Raw genomic sequence first — 22,218 nt, forward strand, 5'->3', positions numbered from 1 at the left:
AGGCAACTTGTTGTTCTATGATGTTTTCTCTGGGCAACCAGCAACATTTATTCCCTCCAATCAGGAGCTGTGCCAGCCAATCACCACAGCCTCTGGTGGGTATGAAATGCAAGGCATACCTTGTTTTTGTTCTCAATTCCTGGACCACCGGCCACATTTCTCCCTTTCAATTGGATCAGTGAGCACTGAGCTGTATAAACCAATCAATCATTTGGCACAGAACGTTATCAGATGCAATTGGATATTATGCCTCATCGCAGGCAGGAACCCACACAGCAACTTTTTTCCCTGCCCTCTGAAAGGGAACCTCAACAACAGGACACTAGTAATGAATCATTTTATCACCACCATACAGTACAAGAAGAAAAAAGTAAACATTAAGCAGGATTTCTTTTCCAAATGTTGCTGGCTAGTACAAGCTGGTGGTGATGCTTTGCTGTTCTGGTTGGGCTTTGGCCCACTGCTAATGGCTTGTTTGCAGTTTCTTTCCATAGAAGTCAGTAAAAATAACGACTGTGCTGCAGCCACTAGCCTACTTTGGGGTTTATTTGTTTGTTTGTTTATTTGTTTGTTTGTTTGTTTTATTCGATTTATACCCTGCCCTCCCCACAAATGGGCTCAGGGCGGCTAACAACATAAAAAAATACATTAAAATCACAAAAACATAAAATCAACAATAATTTTTAAAAATTCATTAAAATAGTCCAGGAGCAGGCTATTTAGACAAATATTGGGAGTCCGTATACGGGCATAGCAGATGGCTGAGGGCAGCCCCAGAAGAAGTGGTGGTCTTAGATGGAAGAAGGAGGACACCCGCCGGCACTCAGCCGAAGGCCCAGTGGAACATCTCCATTTTACAGGCCCTGCGGAACTGTAACAGGTCCCGTAGGGCCCAGATCTCCAGCAGGAGGGCATTCCACTAGGCTGGGCCCAGGGCCCTGGCCCTGGCCGAGGCCAGACGGATGTCCTTCAGGCCGGGGACCACCATGAGTTGCTTGTCTGCAGAGTGCAACACCCTGCAGGGGATGTAATAAAACCGACCCCCTTGTTTGTGTGTGCTGGAAACCTGGTAAGTCGATGGTTCAGAGGGAGGGCTATATTCCATGTGATTTTGGTGTTACTGAGTGCCCCAGAGCCTCCAATTGCTCTATCTCCCCTTTCTCATTGAAGAGAATAGCCATGAAAACCATGAGATGAAAGAAAATTAACGTATTTCGAATCAGAATCAGTAGCGCCCCACCAGAAAACCAGCCAGTCATAATAGACATTTCACTCAACTGCAATGGGAAACAGTCATTTTCAAAATTCACACCCCTTATGTTGACTTCTAGCACTGGGGTTCAGCTGTTCGCTGTCTTAAATACGGAGGTTCCCTTTAGTCACTATGGCTAGTAGTCACTAATGAACCTGTCATCCATGAATGTGTCCGGGTCAGGAGAAGGTCACTTCCGGGCCAGCAGAAGGTTACTTCCGGGCCAGCAGAAGGTCTGCAGGAAGTCCATCCCCCCTTAAAGCCATCTATGAGAACATAAAGCTCACAGTTTACACAGAGTCTTGGCCACAGCTTATAATTTCAGCATGTTTCACATGAACTGAAATCACCCCTCAAGAGAACTTGATTCTCGAAAGCTTATGCTACAATAAAATTGGTTTGTCTTAAAGGTGCTACTGGACTCTTTTTGATTTCGCTACTACAGACTAACATGGCTAACTCCTCTGCATCTACACCCCTCAAACGTTTCAGTGATATCCTGTAGCTTTGTTGTATGTGAAGATGCTTAATGGTGGATGCAGTCCAGATTTTCAAGGAAGCTATCCTTCATCACTCAATTTCTCCTCAACAAAAGTCAAGCGCTCTTCCAAAGAACTCTAGGTGACTCTTAATTTTTTCTCGTAAAAAAGAAGTCCAAATTCTACCAACAAAGGGTATGCTGAAAGTGCCAACCTCAGAAGAAGAAGAATTACTCCACAAGTACTGTTGAAGTAATATACCTTTTTTTAAAAAAATGGTTGAAAATAATTATACTTGGCATTTCTGATAGTCTACTTTCTCAGATGTTTGCTAAATGAACATATGGCATAGGTTCTTTCTAAAAAGATATCCCTGCCAAAAGTATTTCATCAAATCAAACTTGATCAAGGACCAACCCTTTTATATTATTTAGGCAGACAGAATGTATTTATATTTTATCATGTCAACACAGTTGCCACCTGCAAACAATGAGAACTCTTGTGTTCTTAAGCTTGGGGGCGAAGTCTTTTTCTCTTCTCTCTACTACCCATTGTTAAGGTTGATTCACAGCCGTTTCTGGCTTGAATCTTTAGTTTTTTGTGGTTCCTCACAAAGAAATTAGTGCAAACCTAGATTGCCAGATATAGTTACATATTTTGCAGTCATACAAGTTAAAGTGCGATGCGATGAAATTCAGTGGACTGGCTTCACAGCATGTGTCCTTTCAAGTAGAGACTACAGTCTTTTCCGCACTGAGATTTTTCTGTTCTGGCACCATACTGCATCGATTTCTCTCCAGACCTCTGCACACATGGAATGATTCTGCACACGTTGGATAATGCACGTCCAATCCTCTTTATAGATCATTTGGAATGGATTTTTTTGTATGTGGAATAAAAAATCCACCTCAAATGATTGATAAAGTGCATTGAAAGTGCATTATCCAACGTGTGCGGAATCAGCCATGGAGTGATTCTGCACACGTTGGATAATGCACGTCCAATCCTGTTCATAGATCATTTGGAATGGATTTTTTTGTGTGTGGAATAAAAAATCCACCTCAAATTATTGATAAAGTGCATTGAAAGTGCATTATCCAACGTGTGCGGAATCAGCCATGGTCAAAATACTCCAATTCAGTCTCCAAACTGCTTTCCAGAGTTTTTTTGCGTTCCACACAGAGAAAGGCTGTAACTGTTGCAGATTCGATCTTTCCCCGGCTTTTCTGCAGCTGTCTTCCCTGTACATATGCCTCGATGTCCCCCCCCCCCAGCAAAGTCAAACCGGCGCTTTTTTGAGGTGCAGAATGCTTTCTTTGGTGTGATGCCTCGCTCTGGCCCTGCCTTTCACCCTCTCCAATATTCCTCCGCATCCTGATTGTTTGTAGGTAGGTAGGTGAATTTATTGTATATGGCCATTGGCCTTTACAACACAAAACATATATAATAAATTTACATCCATAAAATTTAAAAACTCTGAACTAACAGATGGCATTAAAATTATCCAGATCACAAGCAAGACCCAAGTTTATTGCTCAGAATTATGAGATGCTTTCTTAGATACTGCATTTGCTCTTATTTTCTGAGCAGCCTCTTTATAGGACACAGAAGTATCCACATCAGATAGCATATGAACTAATTTATCGGCATCAGAGAGGGAATGTGTAGTGTTAAGAATCTTGGACAAGAATTTCTTTTTGATTAGTTGAACCGCAATCAATACAGTTTCCCCCCTGATTTTTTAAAAAATAAATGGCAACCTTGTAACATTGGTGCCATTAAAAAAGACAAAAAAAAAAATCTTGTAAATTTTTCCAGCAATCAACTGAGGAAACTGATGAGTCCTCGAATCCTGCAGCAGAATTGGGGCATTGTTCTGGTGCAGAAACAAAAAACAGATCCCACTTCAGTTCAACTCCTTCCAAGTGTAGAATTAAAGAACTGAAGTAGTATGGGTCCAGAACTGATGAATAAAGTTCAATCCTCAAGGGTTTTGGTCCTCATGGGTTCAATTCAATCCTCATGGGTGGAATATGAGGAATGCCCAATATAAAGTTCACTGTGCAGAAGAGACCTTCGTGTATTACTGCTTGAATTAGTGCTTGGACCCTGACCTGGATAGCCCAGGTGAGCCTGATCTCATCAGATCTCAGAAGCTAAGCAGGGTCAGCTTTGGTGAATAACTGGATGGGAGACCTCCAAGGAAGACCAGGGTTGTAGAGGCAGGCAACGGCAAACCACCTCTGTTAGTCTCTTGCCATGAAACCCCGCCAGCAGTTGCCATAACTCAGCTCTGACTTGAGGGCACTTGCCTCCACCACCACCACCAAACATGAGTGTGCCTTGACCTGAATAGCCCAGGTGAGCCTGATCTCGTCAGATCTCAGAAGCTAAGCAGGGTCAGACTTGGTTAGTAATTGGATGGGAGACCTTCAACAAAGACCAAGGTTGCAGAAGCAGGCAATGGCAAACCACCTCTGTTATACTCTTACCATGAAAACGCCACTAGGGATCACCATAAATCAACTATGACTTGAGGTCACTCTCCATCACCACTAGAAGGGGAAAGGAGGCCCATATGGATTAACTGGGACACTTATTTCAGTTTAGCTCTACTGCTCTGCATATGTCTTCATACAAAGTTAATGCCTAAGGGCTCTTTGGAAATGCTGTGCTGTCCCATGGGATCCTGAAGTGTCCCTTCCAACGTTATGGTCGCCATAATTCAGCTATGACTTGAGGGCACCCTCCACCACCGCGAAGGGCTTATGGAATAAGCCTCTGTACCTAATGCATAAGATCTAGGTATTAGTATTTATCATTCCTTGAGGTTGGTCTTTAGAGTGCCTGGAAATAGTTCCTATGCTCAGTTGACAATAGGAAGGCTGAGAACGGTCAAACTTACATGGACAGTTACTACAGAAGAAGCAAGTATCATGTTGTTCTTTGTGAAGTACGGAAACATTAGCTGTTCATCCCCCTCTTTGGGCACAGTTGGCTGTGAATATATTTTATTGCCTACTTTTAGAGTCTGTACAATTTCATGAAATCTATTCATGAACTAATTGCAAGATTAGCTAGGGTCATGGGCAGACACCAAAGGCGCAGAATCTGAACAGTAAGTTTTAACAAAAAAAATATTAATAATAATAACATTCCGTTTATGTACCGCCCTTCAGGACAACGCCCACTCAGAGTGGTTTACAAAGTATGCCATTATTATCTCAATAACAATCACCCTGTGAGGTGGGTGGGGCTGAGAGAGCTAGAAGCTGTGACGGACCCAAGGTCACCCAGCTGGCTTCAAGCAAAGGAGCAGGGAATCGAACCCGGTTCTCCTGATTAGAGTCCTGCCGCTCTTAACCACTACAAAAAACTGCAAGCAGCCCCTCCCCCCTTTAACTACGATCCTTTTAAGAATTGTTGGTGACAGAAAACAGTTTGGGGGTCAGTTGTGAGGAAGCAACCTACAGAAACAACCACATTTGTTTGGATGAGTTTGAAGGGCTTGGCGAACAATTGTGACAAATAATTGTGACTAATTGAGAGCCGGTTTGGTGTAGTGGTTAAGAGCGCGGGACTCTAATCTGGAGAGCCGGGTTTGATTCCCCACTCCTCCACTCGAAGCCAGCTGGGTGACCTTGGGCTAGTCACGGCTCTCTGGAGCTCTCTCAGCCCCACCCACCACACAGGGTGTTGGTTGTGGGGATAATAATAGCATACTTAGTAAACCACTCTGAGTGGGCATTAAGTTGTCCCGAAGGGCGGTATATAAATCAAATATTATTATTGTTGTTATTATTAATAAGCAGGATCCAAGCTGAACTCATGATGATCGTGCATAACTAGATGGCAGTAGAGAACCATTTTTCATTTAAAAGAGGCCTGCATGCCCAATCCAAAGAGGTTAAGCCCCATTAAAGCATGCTTTCAATGTCAAGGACTGAATATCGTTCTAACATCTCCCTGTTAGCAATCCTGTCCTGCCATTTTATATTACACATATATCGGAGGCAGCAAGGGTGGAAGCTCTCTAACCAACTGACCGTGTGGGTGATCAATATTACTTATGCTTACAAGTAGGATACACTCCAAATTGATTAGCTTGATTGGTAATTCTTCCCCCATGTGCTCTAGTAATTGGCAGTAGCTATAATCCTGCCATAGCTGCTACTTGTTAGATTGGCTTAGATGGGATTTAAGCAGCCTAATTGCGCACATGATTGCAAGCAGTGTGGTTTACTGCAGCTTTAAATGCACACACATACACCCGAGCGTTGGCCTTTCCGATGCAGCTTTCTTGGCCTCTGTCCAGTCCCCAATGGTCATTTTTATAGGGGCTTTTAATCTGAATACTTATCGTTGAGAAATGGCCATTGAAGGAGAAAAACACCATCCTTGTTCTGGTACTGAATTTGCCAAGTTACGTTTCACTCTTGAGTAATTTTTACAAACATTGATGGACGCATTTAAAACAAAACAAAAATGAATATTGACATTTGTGAGCATCTCTGGCTGCTTGGCAGCTTTGCATGCTTCCCAAAAACAGTCTTTAAAAAGTAGGAGAGCGTTCCAAATGACAGCAAAGCCTCTTGGCTCAGAGGTCAGCCAAATGGCTCATCGTCTTCTCTCTCAAGGTTCTAGCGCAATTGCCAGTTTAGACTTGAAATGAGAAAATGGCGGAGCTTCTTTTTGTAAGTGTTCAGAGGAAGATTGTATGGGGAACAGAGGACACACGCTTCAAATGAGGAGAAAGGAATCAGGTGGCTAATGGCTTTTTTGTAGAATTAAATAGTTTAGAAATGACTGAACATCTGCCTTTTAGCTGACCCAATTAATTTATTGATTCAGTTTAATGAATGTGTTTCTCAATGAAACCTTAGCATAGGTAGATCTTTGAGATAATGAATAAACACTGCCACTTGTTCGAAATAAGAATGTATGGAACTGACAAAAAAAATGTTGCCCCCTCTTTTTTTTTTACTTCTTTTGAAATTCTTCCAATGCGTCTTCTGTTCTGAACAGGTGCTCCCAAAGTCACATCAAAACCGGCAACTTTAGTTCTAGAAAAAGTCCATCATTGATATTTTTGCCTTTTACTTTCTCCTATAACACAGCAGAAGCGAAATTGGCCTCAGAATAAAATACATCATTAACTCACAATTCTTGATTAAAACTGGCCCCCATTAAATTGATTTAAGCATGTGGCACTGTCTAATTATTTATACCACAAATGGCCTTCCTAAATATAGTGGTATTTATACTACTTAGACAGTCCTTTGTATAGTGAGTTGTTGTAAGAGGTCTGACATGGGAAAAGAATGGCATACAATTTGAAAAACCCTGCTTTCCTAACCAATCTGCAACAATAAAAATGTCCAATTCAAATAGTCAAAAACTATGGGATAGACATAATCTCAGCCCAATTAGTAGCATAATAGTCCATTAAAATTGATTCTATGTTCTGAATGGCCTACCTTCACGAAAAGTGTATTTTGCCAGTAGCATTGGCAGAATTTTCAAGCCTAACCAACTGATTCATTTCCCAAAATTTCTTTAAACTGTTGAAGTTCTACCTGACCATATTTGGGGAAGCTTGTGCAAAGCTTTGTTTGGTATTTTGTAAGGCAAGCTCTAGAACTTTTGCTGTATAATTGCGTTGGGTCCCGAGTTGCTCCTTTGCTCATGGAGGAAGCTTCAGTTCCTTCCATAAGCAAAAGCCCCCTTGGTAAACAGAAGGGCGCCACTAGATCCAACCCAGTATCTTAAACTAATTTATGTAATTGTACAGAAATCAGGTTTAAAACTATTGTCAGTTCTTGCATTAGAACAGAAGAAACTCAAATCTAAAATGTTTTTATAACTAGGGCCCAATTTTTATGTGTCTGTTACTCGGCTGTGACTTCATTTCATGCAACTCCAATAGCAGCAATGTAGCAAGTTATGTGGGAAGGGCAGATTAACTTGGAAAGAACCACTATGATGTCTAAGGCTCCTCTTAGAACTTATAATTATGGGAACTTAGGGCCAAGCTACAAGTGATGAGTTACACGTGAATGGCAAGTGAACAGACTCACGTGTATTCCTCCCTGTTCACTTGCGCTCCCCTTGCACTCCACTTGATCACGATCGAGTGGAGTGCAAGTGGAGTGCAAGTGAACAGGGAGGAATACACGTGAGTCTGTTCACTTGCCATTCAAGTGTCATTCATCACTTGTAGCTTGGCCCTTAGCCCTCTGAATCAGAGAACAAATTGAACCTTCAGCCATATGGAAGAGGTGTTCTTTGTTTAATTGCTGCTATCTGGCTTGAGCTACCTGGATCTCCATGTGTGAAGAAAAGGTCATCACTGCACTTAAACATTAGCCGTAGCTCAAATTTTGTAGAGGCATTTCTTTGAGAGACTTTTGAACTTCACAGAGATGGCTGGCGAATGTTGGGGTTGGCAGAGTGAACAAATCATGTGCTCCACATTGGTATGTTTAGCACATGCCACCACAGAAAATTGTACATCTTTGGGGGACATAGCCCCTCTTCCTCCCAGTGACCAGTCACAACCATCTTTATCTTTTTGTAACTTGCTTAGTCTGATCACATCTCTAAACCCTGTTCTCCCTATCAACCTACCTAGCACTGATTAGAGTACTTGATCAACTCCAATAATATTCTTAAGTCTCGGTAGCTTGTGCGTGCAATTGGAGGCTACGACTCTTTAAATTATTATGTGCCACAGCATGCTAATTTTGTGCAGCTAAGACTCTACACTAGTTAGGGCTGCCAGGCCAAACTGAGCCTGGCAACTGGTTAGAGGATTGGGGGTGGGACATGGTGGGCGAGTGATGTCAGCTGCGTCCCTATGTCACTTCTGGGAAACCCCCAGAAGTGGCATAGGGTAGCTCTAGCTTTGCATTCTATGGGCTATGTGCCGGCTGTGGTCCCATCAAATAATACACAGACACATCTCACTTGGTTGAAATGGACACAGCTATATTGATTACAGACCTTTGGCGCATTGGCAAGGCATAGGGTAGCGGATCCCTGGCATTGAAAGGCCCTTCACTGTTCAATGCATTGTTCTGCCAGCCACGATGCTGGCAATTGCAGGGCAGCAAGAGATGTTCCTTGCCACCCCCTTATACTGCGGGGTGAGCCCCCCGTTATGCCCTGCTCACCCCTTTGGATCTGGCCCAATGCTTCAAAATTGCCAAATCATCTAAAGTTGTGACTGGCCACCCCAGCTGCCACAACTGAGGGTGGGTGGGGAAGCATCCTGTTCCTGCCAATACAAGTTGCAAATGATGTCGACCACACACCTGCCTCCTCTTCCAAAGCTGACCTTCACCTCGCCCCAGCCTTGCCCTTAGATGCCACCCAGCCTGCGGTGAATCTACGAGCTTTCTTTCTTAGAGCTACTCTACGTCACTTCTGATTTTTCCCCCCAGAAATGACACCGAGTGATTCTGCACACATTGGATAATGCAGTTCCAATACTCTTTATAGATCATTAGGCAAGGATTTTTGTGTGTGCGAAACAAAAAATACACCTCAGACGATTGATAAAGTGCATTGAAAGTGCATTATCCAACGTGTGCGGAATCAGCCACCAGGATACAACTGACATTGCAGTTTTTAATGCCCCTCCCCCACTACTTGGAGTGGCAGCAGGCAACGGAAACCGGGGGTGGGAGATCCCCCACCCCAGCTGGGGGAGAGGCAGTACTGACACTTGTGTTACTCTCCCAGATCAGTGAATGATCTCAAGCCCAGGATTAATCATATGCCCAAGCCCAAGTTGAATGCCTCCTTGGGTTGCCAACTCTAGTTGGGAAATTCCTGGAGATTTGGGGGTAGAGACTAGAGAAGGCAAGGATTGGATAGGGGAGGGACCTTAGCAGGATATATGCAATAGTATGTACCCTCCAGGATAATTAATCTCTGTCATTTGGAGATTAGCTGTAATTCTGGGAGATCTCCAGAATTATCCACCTGGAGGGTAGCAACCCTATGGCCATCATATTTTAAGAGTTATAGTAGTAGAACAAAACATATTTTTGTGGTTGTTGCATATTGTTAATTTCCTTTTTTCACTTATCTCCTTTATTTGACTGCTGGTTGAGAATTATATACATTTGCCTAGAGAACTGCACAAATCTGCTTTGGAGTGCAATCCTATGCATATTTACTCCAAAGCAAGTCCCACTTTATTCTCAGAAGTGCAGCCAGGTCTTCGAGATCGCCTACTCCCAGCCTCTGCCCCCTGCCGCCATTCACCTGGCCTGCAGTGGGGGGGACGGCCCCAGGAAATGAGCCTGGGAGGCAAGAAACTTCTCAGGCCAGTGTTCAGTGGGCGCACTCCCCATGGGCGTGATGATGTCACTTCCAGAAGTGATGTCATTGTGCCTCCCAGAAGCGTGCATGCACAAATGACCGACAAAATAAATGCCAGGACCCCCCCCCCTCCTACTGGGAGGTCAACAGGACCTGGGAACCCTAAGGGCAGCCTCAGAACTCTATTCTTCAAATACAGTTATTAAGAAACAACAGGAAGTGCCTTTTTCACAAGGCGCTTCCTGTTTAGAGAAGGAAGAGGGTCTGCTACTGTTATTGTTGTTACATGGCTGGCAAAGGGGGCCACAAAGAACAGTTTCTCCAGGCCATGGGACTTCTCAGATTTCACTTTAAAAAGTGCTTCACAACAGAAACCTTGTGTCTAACCATGTTACAAGCACTATGGAGCCACCACTCACTTTTCTCGCAGTCCTCAATTGATCTCAACGTAAGATCTGATACTGTTGTGTCGTGTGCCACTCTTCCATTGGCTACCCATTGTGCAAAAATTGGGGCTCGCAATGAAGATTGTGATAAAAATATATCGCCCTGGGTTCACGTAAACCTTCAAAGGAAGAGGAAATCGTACAATGGGAGCCGCTTCATGTCTCATTAATTATCTTGCTAATTCTGTGGTGAAGTTCAAGCCACAGCCTTCTGGATATAAGTCTGACATCAGGAACCAAAACAATCAAAAACCAGTGGGGGGACATTTTAACCTTCCACGACATTCAGTTGCTGACCTAAATGTAGCGGTTCTCCTGCAGAGGAATTTCAAAGGGAGATTAGAAAGAGATACTGCAGAATTGCAACTGATAACAATGCCCAAGACAATGCCTCCGCCTGGATTGAATCGAGACCTAGGCTTCCTGTCTCATCACCAATGCTGATTTCTCCACACCCACTAACCCTCTGCATACCCCACTCTATTCAACCACACCTGCCTTTGTCATTCACCAGCTATTATAATTCGGCTTCTGTAATCACACCACTCTCCAAGATATAAGGAGATGGACTCACTTTCTAGCTGTATCTGAAGAAGTGAGCTATGACTCACAAAAGCTCATAGCCTACCACAAATATTGTAGTCTTATAGGTGCTACTGGACTCTTGCTCTGTAAAACCTTGTGAATTGACATAATCATTATAATTCGACTTCTGTAATCACACCACTCTCCAAGATATAAGGACAGATGGACTCACTTTCTAGCTGTATCTGAAGAAGTGAGCTGTGACTCATGAAAGCTCATACCCTACCAGTGATTTCGTTAGTCTTATAGGTGCTACTGGACTCTTGCTCTTCTCCACAACTTTCTGCGTGTTGCCTCCCTTGCGTTCATATCGTCTTTCTCAGGGTTTTCCAAGGAAAACTAAAGCCACCCTTGCTGTTCTTAATTTTGTAACCTGAGCAGAGTGTATATTCATGTCTATGAACCATCCACTTCATTCCAAATTAAGGACAAGTCATTTTGTTATTTCCTGGGTACTCTTGCTTCTTGTTTTCTCAGTCAGCACATTGTTGGACATTTGGCTCAAAAGAAGGGGTAGAGACAGTCCCTTGATGCATGTTTGGTAGCGCTCTTGCTTTATTATTGCAATGCGAGGATTGAGAGTGATCATAGAGACAGAGCCTCAAGCTACTGACTGTGAAATGCCTTGTTTCATGTTTCCGGATGAAGCTCATCAAGATGAAGCTGGGGGCAGGGGGGAGAGAAGCCATAGAATTGCCTGCCAAGCGAACAGATGTTTGGCTTGAGAACCATGAGAGAAATCTTTGAAGACCGTCAAAAAGAGTGTTTCTGAGAGTTCTTCACACTGGAGGCATGCAAGTTCAAAAAAGGGACAAATCTATTAAGCCCTGAATATTAGTATCTTTCTAATGCCATCCTAATGATGGAAATGGTGAGCATGCAAACCTTTGTTCTTTTCCAGTACTTTCTGCCCACTGGCTTGGATCCTATGTCTGAGAGCCAAGCTACAAGTGATGCCTTACACTGGTTGGACACTTATCAGCTTCCCTCAAGTTTTGATGGGAAATGTAGGCATCCTGGTCTTGCAGCTGTAATGGAGAGCCAAGCTGTAAAACCAGGACGCCTACATTTCCCATCAAAACTTGAGGGAAGCTGACAAGTGTCCAACCTGTGTCAGGCATCACTTGTAGCTTGGCTCTCTGAGGGCCAAGCTACACATGACAAAAGACACTTGCCTGGCAAGTGGATTGAGTGGAGGGCAAGTGAACAGGGAGAAATACACTTGCCATTCAAGTGTCATTTGTCACTTGTAGCTTGGCCCTCAGTTCCATGTGTATGAGATAGAGACTGCCATGGAGTCCAGTTCCTCTTCTGCTAAAACTTCCTTTTGTGCTAGATAAAAAGGTTCTTGAGCAAAAGGAAGTTTTAGAAGAAAAGGAAGTATAGTCCATGGCACAGACGATCTATTGGTCATAGGACCCAAGCCACTGGTTTTTCAATAACTTCCCTTGCTCCGACTTTAGCTAAGACCAGGGGTGGGCAATTGTTTTGGCTCGGGGGCCACTTTGTGGGAGCGGAGGTTAGCAGCGGGCTGCACCTTTTAAAATGATTGCATTCATTAGTTAACTTTGCATTTCAGAAAAGGTATAAATTGTATCATAAAAATCAATAAATATAAATTAAATAAAATAGTGGTAGTTTTATTCAATTTATTTATTGTGCTAATTTCATATCATCTGTATCTCGGTTCAAGGCGGATTTTTCTGTCTTGGCGGGCTGCAATTTGCCCACCCCTGGCTAAGACTGTAAACTTAGCTTTTTATGTGAGTATTTAACAATATAATCCTTCACCTGCAGTCTGAAGTAGAGCAATCGAGAGAATTATATATAGCATCAAGATCCTTTATCACATTAGCATCATGTACAGCTCCTTCTCATGTCACAAAAAGGATGACAGAAGTCCACTTTCCAGCATTGCTTCTCAGAAACTGGGGCAGCAGTGGTGCAAGAAGGAACTGAGACATGGGCTTTGAACATATCCTTTTTTAAGTTTAGGAAAGAATCTCCTTGAGCTCTGCAAGATTCATAGATAAAGCTCCTTCTTTGCGTGCATAAGCTCCAAGAATCAGTCCCTTTGCTTAGAAGGATTTCAAGGGAAGTTCTTTGCTTGAGACCTTGGAGATATGATGCCAGTTTAAATACACAGAAGAGCTAAATGAATCAAATGGCCTGTCTCCGTACTAGGGTTGTTACGGGGTGCTGGTGGTGGTAGAATTTGTTTTTGCCAAACTTTCTTTTTTAGATATAGCAATTGGTTCCTCTAACCTATTTTCCTCTTCAAAAGAGGAATTCTCTTTGACTTCTCGTTAATTAATCTTTTTTTACGATGGGATAATGTAGCTTCTGTTTATACCACACAATGGTTCTCCGTGCCTTTTGTAATCCCAGCCCTTTCAGTCATATCTACCTCTCAGGGTTGTTGTGAGAATAAAAAAGGAGGCAGTGTTGTGTAGTGGTTAGGATGTTAAATGGGGTTGACGTCCACCTCTGCCTTGGGCCAGTCATGTTTATTTATTGATTTTTATTTATGTCATTTATAGTCCACCTTTCTTACTGAGGGCCAAGCTACACATGACGAATGACACTTGAACGGCAAGTGTATTTCTCCCTGTTCACTTGCCCTCCACTCAATCCACTTGCCGTTCAAGTGTCATTCGTCATGTGTAGCTTGGCCCTCAGACTCAAGACGGATCACGCAGTATGAGATTAGTACCATCAGTATCAAGTATATTTCCATACAGTATCAAGGACATTTCCACAAACAATTCCATTGGGTAAACAGATACAAGTTTAAAAAGACATAGCATTAGTAAGAATCCAATAGAGTAGAAGAAATACTGAAAGAGAACATAAACCATTTTAGGACTGACATTAGACAACATGAGGCACAGGTAGTACATAGGAGTACATATGTAATGCAACAGATAATATATAAGGCAACATAGCGGTGAAGTCTGTGGGCCAAGCTACAAGTGACGAATGACACTTGAACGGCAAGTGGATTGAGTGGAGAGCAAGTGAACAGGGAGAAATACACTTGCCGTTCAAGTGTCATTCGTCACTTGTAGCTTCGCCCTACGATCCCTAACTCATTAGTGAAGCCTAGGGACCAGGCCACATTCTAATAATAGTAAGGGCTTTATCTTCATTGTTTGTTATTGTTTTCTGTTGTATCCATTTAAACTTTGATCATGGAAGTTGCTTGATAGGGTTCACCCTGCTGTTCTGATCTGAAGATACTGTTATGCTTCAACGGTAATGAGAAAGCAATTAAGTTTGATGATAGATCTTGGAAAAGAAACAAAGTCCTCTCTAATAACAGATTGCTGAGAAACTGGAAAAATCAATTTTGATCCTTGAAATGAGTTTTGATATTCTCTGTTTGCATTTTCTCATTTTTATCTCGGCTTTCTCAAATCCCATGGCTGTGCTCATTTTCTTGCGCCTGTTTGCTTGATTGTAAATTAGTAATAGTCCTACAAAATTTGGGGAATAGGGGCGAAAGAGTTGTGGGGCTGGAATGAAGGGAACAGCAGCAGGGTATGACTGGCCTCTCTCAAGTGATTGTGTTTGATGGTGCAAAACCTCAATTGTGGCTGGGATCTTTTCAAGGTTGTCTGGCAGCCATGTGAACTGAACTGAAGAGCATGCTATCCCTGTACATTTCTACTGCACCATACCTTTTTCTGCAGTCCTCCTTCTCCTAGTATATATGGCTGGTGCCAATGCCAATGCTTCTGTGAGATACCTAATAGCCTTTCCTTTGTCTCAGTCCTAATCTCAGTTGTGCGTGTGTTACAGTGGGTGAGGTGTGAGTTCTAGTGTGACCTTTCCTTGCAGCTGGCCAAAAAGATGTAGAATCATAGAATCATAGAGTTAGAAGGGGCCATACAGACCATCTAGTCCAACCCCCTGCCCAGTGCAGGATCAGCCTAAAGCATCTCTGACAAATATTCATCCAGCCTCTTCCTGAAAACTGCCAGTGAAAGGGAGCTCACCACCTCCCTAGGCAGCTGATTCCACTTTTGAACTACTCTGACCATGAAAAAGCTTTTCTTAATATCCAGCCAGTACCTTTGTGAGTGTAATTTAAGCCCGTTGCTTCGGGTCCTACCCTCTGCTGCCAACTGGAACAGCTCCCTGCTCTCTTCCAAATGACAGCCTTTCAAATACTTAAAGAGAGCAATCATGACCCCCCTCAATTTCCATCTTCTCCAAACTAAACATTCCCAAGGCCCTCAGCCTTTCCTCATAAAGCTCAGGCCAAGCTACAAGTGACAAATGACACTTGAACAGCAAGTGGATTGAGTGGTGGGCAAGTGAACAGGGAGAAATACACTTGCTGTTCAAGTGTCATTCGTCACTTGTAGCTTGGCCCTCAGTCTCCAGACCCCTGATCATCCTCGTCACTCTCCTCTGCACCCTCTCGATTTTGTCCACATCCTTTTTGTAGTGAGGCCTCCAGAACTGCACACAATACTCCAGGTGCAGCCTGACCAAGGCAGTATAGAGAGGGGCTATGACCTCCTGCGATTTCAACACTATGGCCCCTTTGATACAACCCAGGATTGAATTGGCCTTTTTTGCCACCGCATCACACTGACTGCTCATATTTAGTTTACAGTCCACTCTTACCCCAAGATGTGATTTGCCTTTGTTTGCCACCCTGGTGTTTTTCGCCGTGAAGCTCTTGGGGAGACGACAAAGAATGCCTCCTGTGATTTTGTGCTTGTATGTGGTCTTAAGTCTGGTGTTCCTCAAACCCCTTCACAACCACCCAGCCAACCCCAAGACCTGAACCTTTGTTTGGGATTAGCCTTGGGTGCTGCCACCTCTACATGAGCTGCAGAGGCATTTGAGGTGTAAAGCAAGACTGGCCACATTTCTTTCCTCATGTAAGAAGAGAGTCACAGCTCATTACAGAAGGGGATTCAAACCTGCATCTGTGCACCTCCATGGTGGATGTTTGTCCCTCTGGTCCTTCTTTTCACTCCACTCCTGCCTTACTCCTACCAGCTCTGATTCCTGCAACTGTGTGATAATTCGTCAGCTGTTTCTCCATCTTCTTGAGAACAGTTTTATGTATTTAGTCGTGTTTTGTGAGGAGTGTATGTGTTCTTACTATTATTAAGAGTTATGGTATTAATCACCCTGACCTGGATAGCCCAGGTGAGCCTGATCTCATCAGATCTGAGAAGCTAAGCAGGCTTGGCCTTGGATGGGAGACCTCCAACAAAGACCAGAGTTGCAGAGGCAGGCTAACCACCTCGGTTAGTCTTTTGCCATGAGAACTCTGCCAGGGGTTGCCATAAGTCAGCTATGGCCGTTTCCACACACGTTGAATAATGCACTTTCAATGCACTTTAGTTATCCTTTAGAAGTGGATTTTTTGTTCCACACATGGAAAATCAGTTACAAATGTGCACTAAAGCATATTGAAAGTGGATTATTTAACGTGTGTGGAAACGGCCTATGACTTGATTACACTCTACACCACCCCATGGTATTAATCAAAGAGTATGTTTTTATCATCTGCAGACCATTTTCTGTAGATCTTAAAAGGAAAGCTGCAGTTTCTTGCATAACTGGTCTTACAGCTTGGCTCTCCATTTAATTAAAGTTTACAGCCCCCCCCACACACACAGCGGAGGAGAAGGGGGGTGGCCTGGTGAGAGCCCAATGCCTGCACTCCCCTGCTGACTGCATATTCTCCCTCCCACAGACTGCAAACTTCTGTAAACTTCAATTAAATGGAAAGCCAGGACGCCTACATTTCCCATCAAAACTTGAGGGAAGCTGACAAGTGTCCAACCCGTGTCAGGCGTCACTTGTAGCTTAGCTCTGAGTCAATCCATTTCACGTTGGGTCTTCCGCTTTTCCTGTTGCCTTCCAGTTTTCCTAGAATTATTGTCTTTTCCAGTACCACCTTAGAAACCAACAAGTTTTTCAGAAAGTATGCTTTTGAGAGTAAAAGCTCCCTTCTTCAGAGTTTTGATCCTCAAAAGCTTATTCCTTGAAAATCTTGTTGGTTTCTAAGATACCGCTGGACTCAAATCCCGCTGTTTTACTGCAGACAAATAAAACTATCAACCTAAAATTGTCTTTTCCCGTAAGTCTTGTCTCCTCATCATGACGTGACCCAAGTATGATAGCCTCAGTCCCATAATTTTTGTTTCTAGGGAGAATTCAGACTTCATTTGAATTAAAAGCCTCATATTTGTATTTTTGGCTGTGCATGGTATCTATAAAGCTCTCTTTTTGTACCACATCTCAAACAAATACATTTTCAGCTTTCTTCACTGTCAAAATTTCACATCAATGTATAGCAAAATACATGTTTACCCAGTACTTTTATTTAAAAAGCTCTAGGCAGTTGTGCTAGGAGTGAAACTAAAGATATCTTTACTCTGGATCTGACGCTGAGAGTAAACAAAGCATTAAGAAGTCACAGATGGTAACGGCACTTTTATTTGGATACAGACAGACAGAATACAGACCAAACGATGGAAGTATTTCCCAAACCTCATCATCTGTGACTACGTAATGTTTTGTTTACTCTTGACTCCAGATTGTGAGTTAAGATACCTTCAGTGTCACACCTAGCAAGGCCGCCTAAAGCTTTTCTTCACATTGTGCCTCAACCTGATACTTTAATCTTTTATCAGCATCTTTCCAGTAAGGCTTACTGAATGTGCTGCCAGTTTTTAAATTGTGAGATCATATTTCTTTCCGAGCCAATTCCAGTTACGTTTCTAGAAATGCCACTGAGTCCTTCAGCCAATTGCTTCAATTCATGTTGTCGCTGGCATGAATGAGGACAGCTTTACAGATCAACGTTTAGCTTGATTGCGGGTCAAGCTAGGGTTGCCAATTCTGGGTTGGGATATTCCTGGAGATTTGGAAGCGGAGCTGGTGGAGGGAAAGTTTGGGGAAGGGAAGGCGTTCAGCAGAGGGTAATGCCATAGAGCCCTCCTCCGATGCAGCCATTTTCTCCGGGGGAACTGACCTCTGTCGCCTGGAGATTAGTTGCAATTCCAGGGCATCCACAGAGTTGCCGGAGGCTTTCAACAAAAATACCAATGTGGGGATTCGTGGGACGGCCTTGCAGCCAGTATGACTCCACGGTTGGAGACAGAGGGTGGCGCTGGGGGAGAGACTGTCCACATGCCAACCTTTGGAGTGCAGAAAGGGGGGGGGCAGAGTTCCTCATGGGAGAAAAAAATGCAGTTGACACTGTGCAGGCTATTAATCAATTTTAAGTGCAAAAGTGCTAATACATTTTATATTATAAATCTCATATACAATATACAGTATCCCAACACAAAAAGTACAAAATTTTTCCTGTGTGCATTTGCTACAACCTTACAGATTGGGATGATTCCGGAGGAGAACAATAAAGTCCATTAGATGGAAGCAATTCGTTTTTGTCTGTTTCTTCTTATGTTTTCTTTAACTTTGTTAATCTCCAAGCGTTGTGTGGTCAAACTGAAGGCAAGATGGTAATACAATGTCCCATGCCCAATCCGGGGCTGGCTATTATTGACTCAGATTTCGTACATCACCTCCTCAGGGGCGTGTTAATCCACTAACATAACAACCCAAATTTGACAACACTAAATTCATACATCCACCATGATTTTACAGGAGATCAGCAAAGATCTTACCATAGTATGACCCACAAGTTCCCCACACTCCGGAGAATGGTGGCGGTTTGTTCTCAAACGCGCACACTCCCCCCCTCTCTCACCCATTATATCCTCCTGTCTGTGTTCCATTTAAAGAGGAGTGTACTCTCTCCCCTGTTGTTCAATCTTCATATGCGCCCCCTTGCCCAGTTGGTGCAGAGTTTCAGACTGGGTTGTCATCAATATGCCGATGACACCCAGTTGTATCTGTTGATGGGTGGACGACCTGACTCTGCCCCTGACACCCTGTTGAGAGCTCTGGAGGCCGTGTCTGGGTGGGTAGAACAGAGCACGCTGAAGTTGAATCCTTCGAAGATGGATTCAACTTGGGCCATGGACTGTCAGAGGCAGGGATCCTTCTCCCGACCTTTGGGGGGGGCACCACTTGTGCCTGTACCATCGGTAAGGAGGTTGGGCATGATTCTGGATTCCTCCTTGTCTATGGAGGGCCAGATCATGGCTGTGGCTTGGGTGGCCTTTTCCCACCTTCGGCAGGCCTGGCAACTGGTGCTCTACCTCTCGGCCCAGGACCTAACGACAGTGATCCATGCAACGGTCACCTCCAGGTTAGACTACTATAACTTGCTCTACACAGGGCTGCCCTCGGGCTTGATCCGGAAACTTCAACCAATGGGTGTAGGACACGTATTATACCTATCTTGCAGCAGCTTCACTGGCTCCCAGTAGAATTCCGGATCCAGTTCAGGGTGTTGGTTTTGACCTATAAAGCCCTAAACGGACTGGGACCAGCATACCTAAGGGACCGACTCTTCCAATATGTGCCCCAGAGAGCACTTTGTTCAACTGGAAAACATCTACTGGTGGTCCCTGGCCCTAGGGAGGCTCAGCTGGCCTCTTCTGGGGCCAGGGCCTTTTCAGTACTGGCCCCAACCTGGTGGAACTCTCTGTCTGAGGACACTCAGTCCCGCCAGGATCTTGTATCATTTAGGCAGGCCTGAAAGACAGAGATGTTCCACCAGGCATATGGTGGAGGCTAATTTTAGCCCATCATTGCTGAGCCTTCCACCGGTCTCCCTCTACAAGGGGTATGGAGAGTCCACTCACGCTGCTTACCCCGAAAGGGGTACAGTATTTTATCTGTTGTTTTTATGATTGATTTTAAGTTGTATTTTAATCAATGTTGTACCTCGCCCTGAGCCTGCTTGCGGGGAGGGCAGGTTTAAAATAAATAAATAAATAAATAAATAAATAAATAAATAAATAAATACTGCTCTTGATTTAAAAAAAGTTGTTGACCATTTAGGGACCACATGACTTGAAAAGAAACTATGAAACTTTGCTGCTTTGGAACCGCCTGTTTCTTGGAACTCTTTTATTAGAAAACGCTGGGCATTGGTATGCCTGGTCTTGTCTCAGAGCCAAGCTACAAGTGACGCCTGACACAGGTTGGACACTTGTTGGCTTCCCTCAGGTTTTGATGGGAAATGTAGGCATCCTGGTCTTGCAGCTGTAATGGAGACCCAAGCTGTAAAACCAGGGCGCTTACATTTCCCATCAAAACTTGAGGGAAGCCGACTAGTGTCCAACCTGTGTAAGACGTCACTTGTAGTTTGGCTCTCAATTTCTCTCCCAGACAGCAAGTGCAAATACTGAACGGTCTGGCTCAAAACTGGTCATTTGGCAACGCTATGACCAAACCCCACTTCGAGTTTGACAACTCTAGGTCAAGCTCTGTAACCTACAGCCTCACGATATAAGGGACTTCTAAATGGAGACAGTTAACCCCCCCTCCCAGTAAAGGTATCGTTACCTTTTAAATACCCCCCCAGTGTACGTCTACTTCCACAGCCCACCCAGAGAGAGAGAGACAGACAGAGAGACAGAGTCAGAGATAGAGACAGAGACAGACAGAGACAGAACCAACAGGAAAGTCCCAACCTTGTACAAGTCTCTTGTACAGCTGATAAGAATATGTAAGAAAAAGCTTTCTCATTTGTCCATATGTTAAGTCCATATAGTGTGTGTCCCTTAACATAATGTTTCTAACTTATATGAGGATGGATTTATGCAAGACACAGAAGCCATGATCCAGCCAAGTTAAAGCCCTTCCAAGCCCTTCCAGTTTCTCCAACTAACCCCAGTTAGGGTTACCACTTGGCGCTATCACAGGAGGCCTCTTGCTAGCAACCCCCGCTGTTCTGAGTGGCAGCAGGAGAAAAAAGAACGCGCGAGTGTGCCGTGGCATCACTTCTGGGGGAAACTTGGAAGTGGCACCAGGTAGCTCTAAGAATTGCTTGGAAATCTGTGGTTTTATCCTCCACTTGCAACCTTAACCCCAGCTGAGGGAAGAAACTATAGGACTTGGTAATGGGAAGGTGGGGGGAGCAAAAATCTCTCAGGTGAAGTCACTCCTGCCCTCTGTTGTGAGGATGCTTTTCTTGGTGCTCCTGTATGCAGGGCTCATTTCGGGGGGGAACACGCCGGAATGCAGTTCCGGCAGTTCCCCAAAGAGGTCACATGTCAGGTGGCCCCACCCACCTGACTCTCGGCCATTTTGGGCCCGTTTCAGCCTGGATTGGGGTCGAAACAGCCCTGATCAGGCCTCTGATGGGTGGTGAATCACTCTCCCACTCAGCAGCATCCCAATTCTGACCATTTTGGGCCACTTTTTCAGCCCCTTTTTGCCATTTTGGGCCCAATTTCAGCCCTGAATCGCCAGGATAGGTGATGTCAGGGGGTGTGGCATATGTAAATCAGTTATGCTAATGCCATACTTCTGGTGATGTCAAGGGGTGTGGCATATGCTAATGAGTTATGCTAATGAGTTATGCTAATGAGTTCTTCCAGCTCTTTTTCTACAAAATGACCCCTGCCTGTGTGGATCCCCAGAGGCTGCTGATCTCTCTTGGTTCTCTTCACAGGACACTCCTCTCACGTAGCTTCCCTTCTCCCTTTCTTCTCAGAAATCTCTCTTCTCCTTCTTTCCACAGCCTCAGCCACCTCCTCTTACAAAACCTCAGAAATTCCACCAGCAGTCAGGGTTACAAAAATCTCACTGGCTTTAATTAGAGAGATTTAAAGTCACGATACACTCTCCCACCAAATCCAGAACAAAAAGTGCTGAACGTAGGCTAGCAAATTCTCCTCCGCCCCAATGCATGGTTACAGCATGCCGTTTCCTGTGTCTGGTACCTTGTTTAAGGCCCTTTCCATGTAGCATTCACATGCCAGAGATTGCTGGCGCATGAGTGCTGCACACAATGAAGTTGGCACACAGATTAAGCGCCGTTTGATTGAGATGTCTGGGTGTCTGGGATGTGGCTGGGTGAAGCATTTTTGTTAATTTTCCCTTCCCCCTGAAGGCTATGCTAATTTCACCTCCCAGTCTAGGGAGGCAAAGAAGAAATAAAGAAACCCTCCGAGAAGCAATTTCCCGGCTCTTTGTATAGAGGTGAAAGTGGCTCAGCTTTCCGCTCTGTGTC

The sequence above is a fragment of the Eublepharis macularius genome, chromosome 3, assembly GCF_028583425.1.
Source record: "Eublepharis macularius isolate TG4126 chromosome 3, MPM_Emac_v1.0, whole genome shotgun sequence".
In the NCBI taxonomy this organism is placed as follows: Eukaryota; Metazoa; Chordata; class Lepidosauria; order Squamata; family Eublepharidae; genus Eublepharis; species Eublepharis macularius.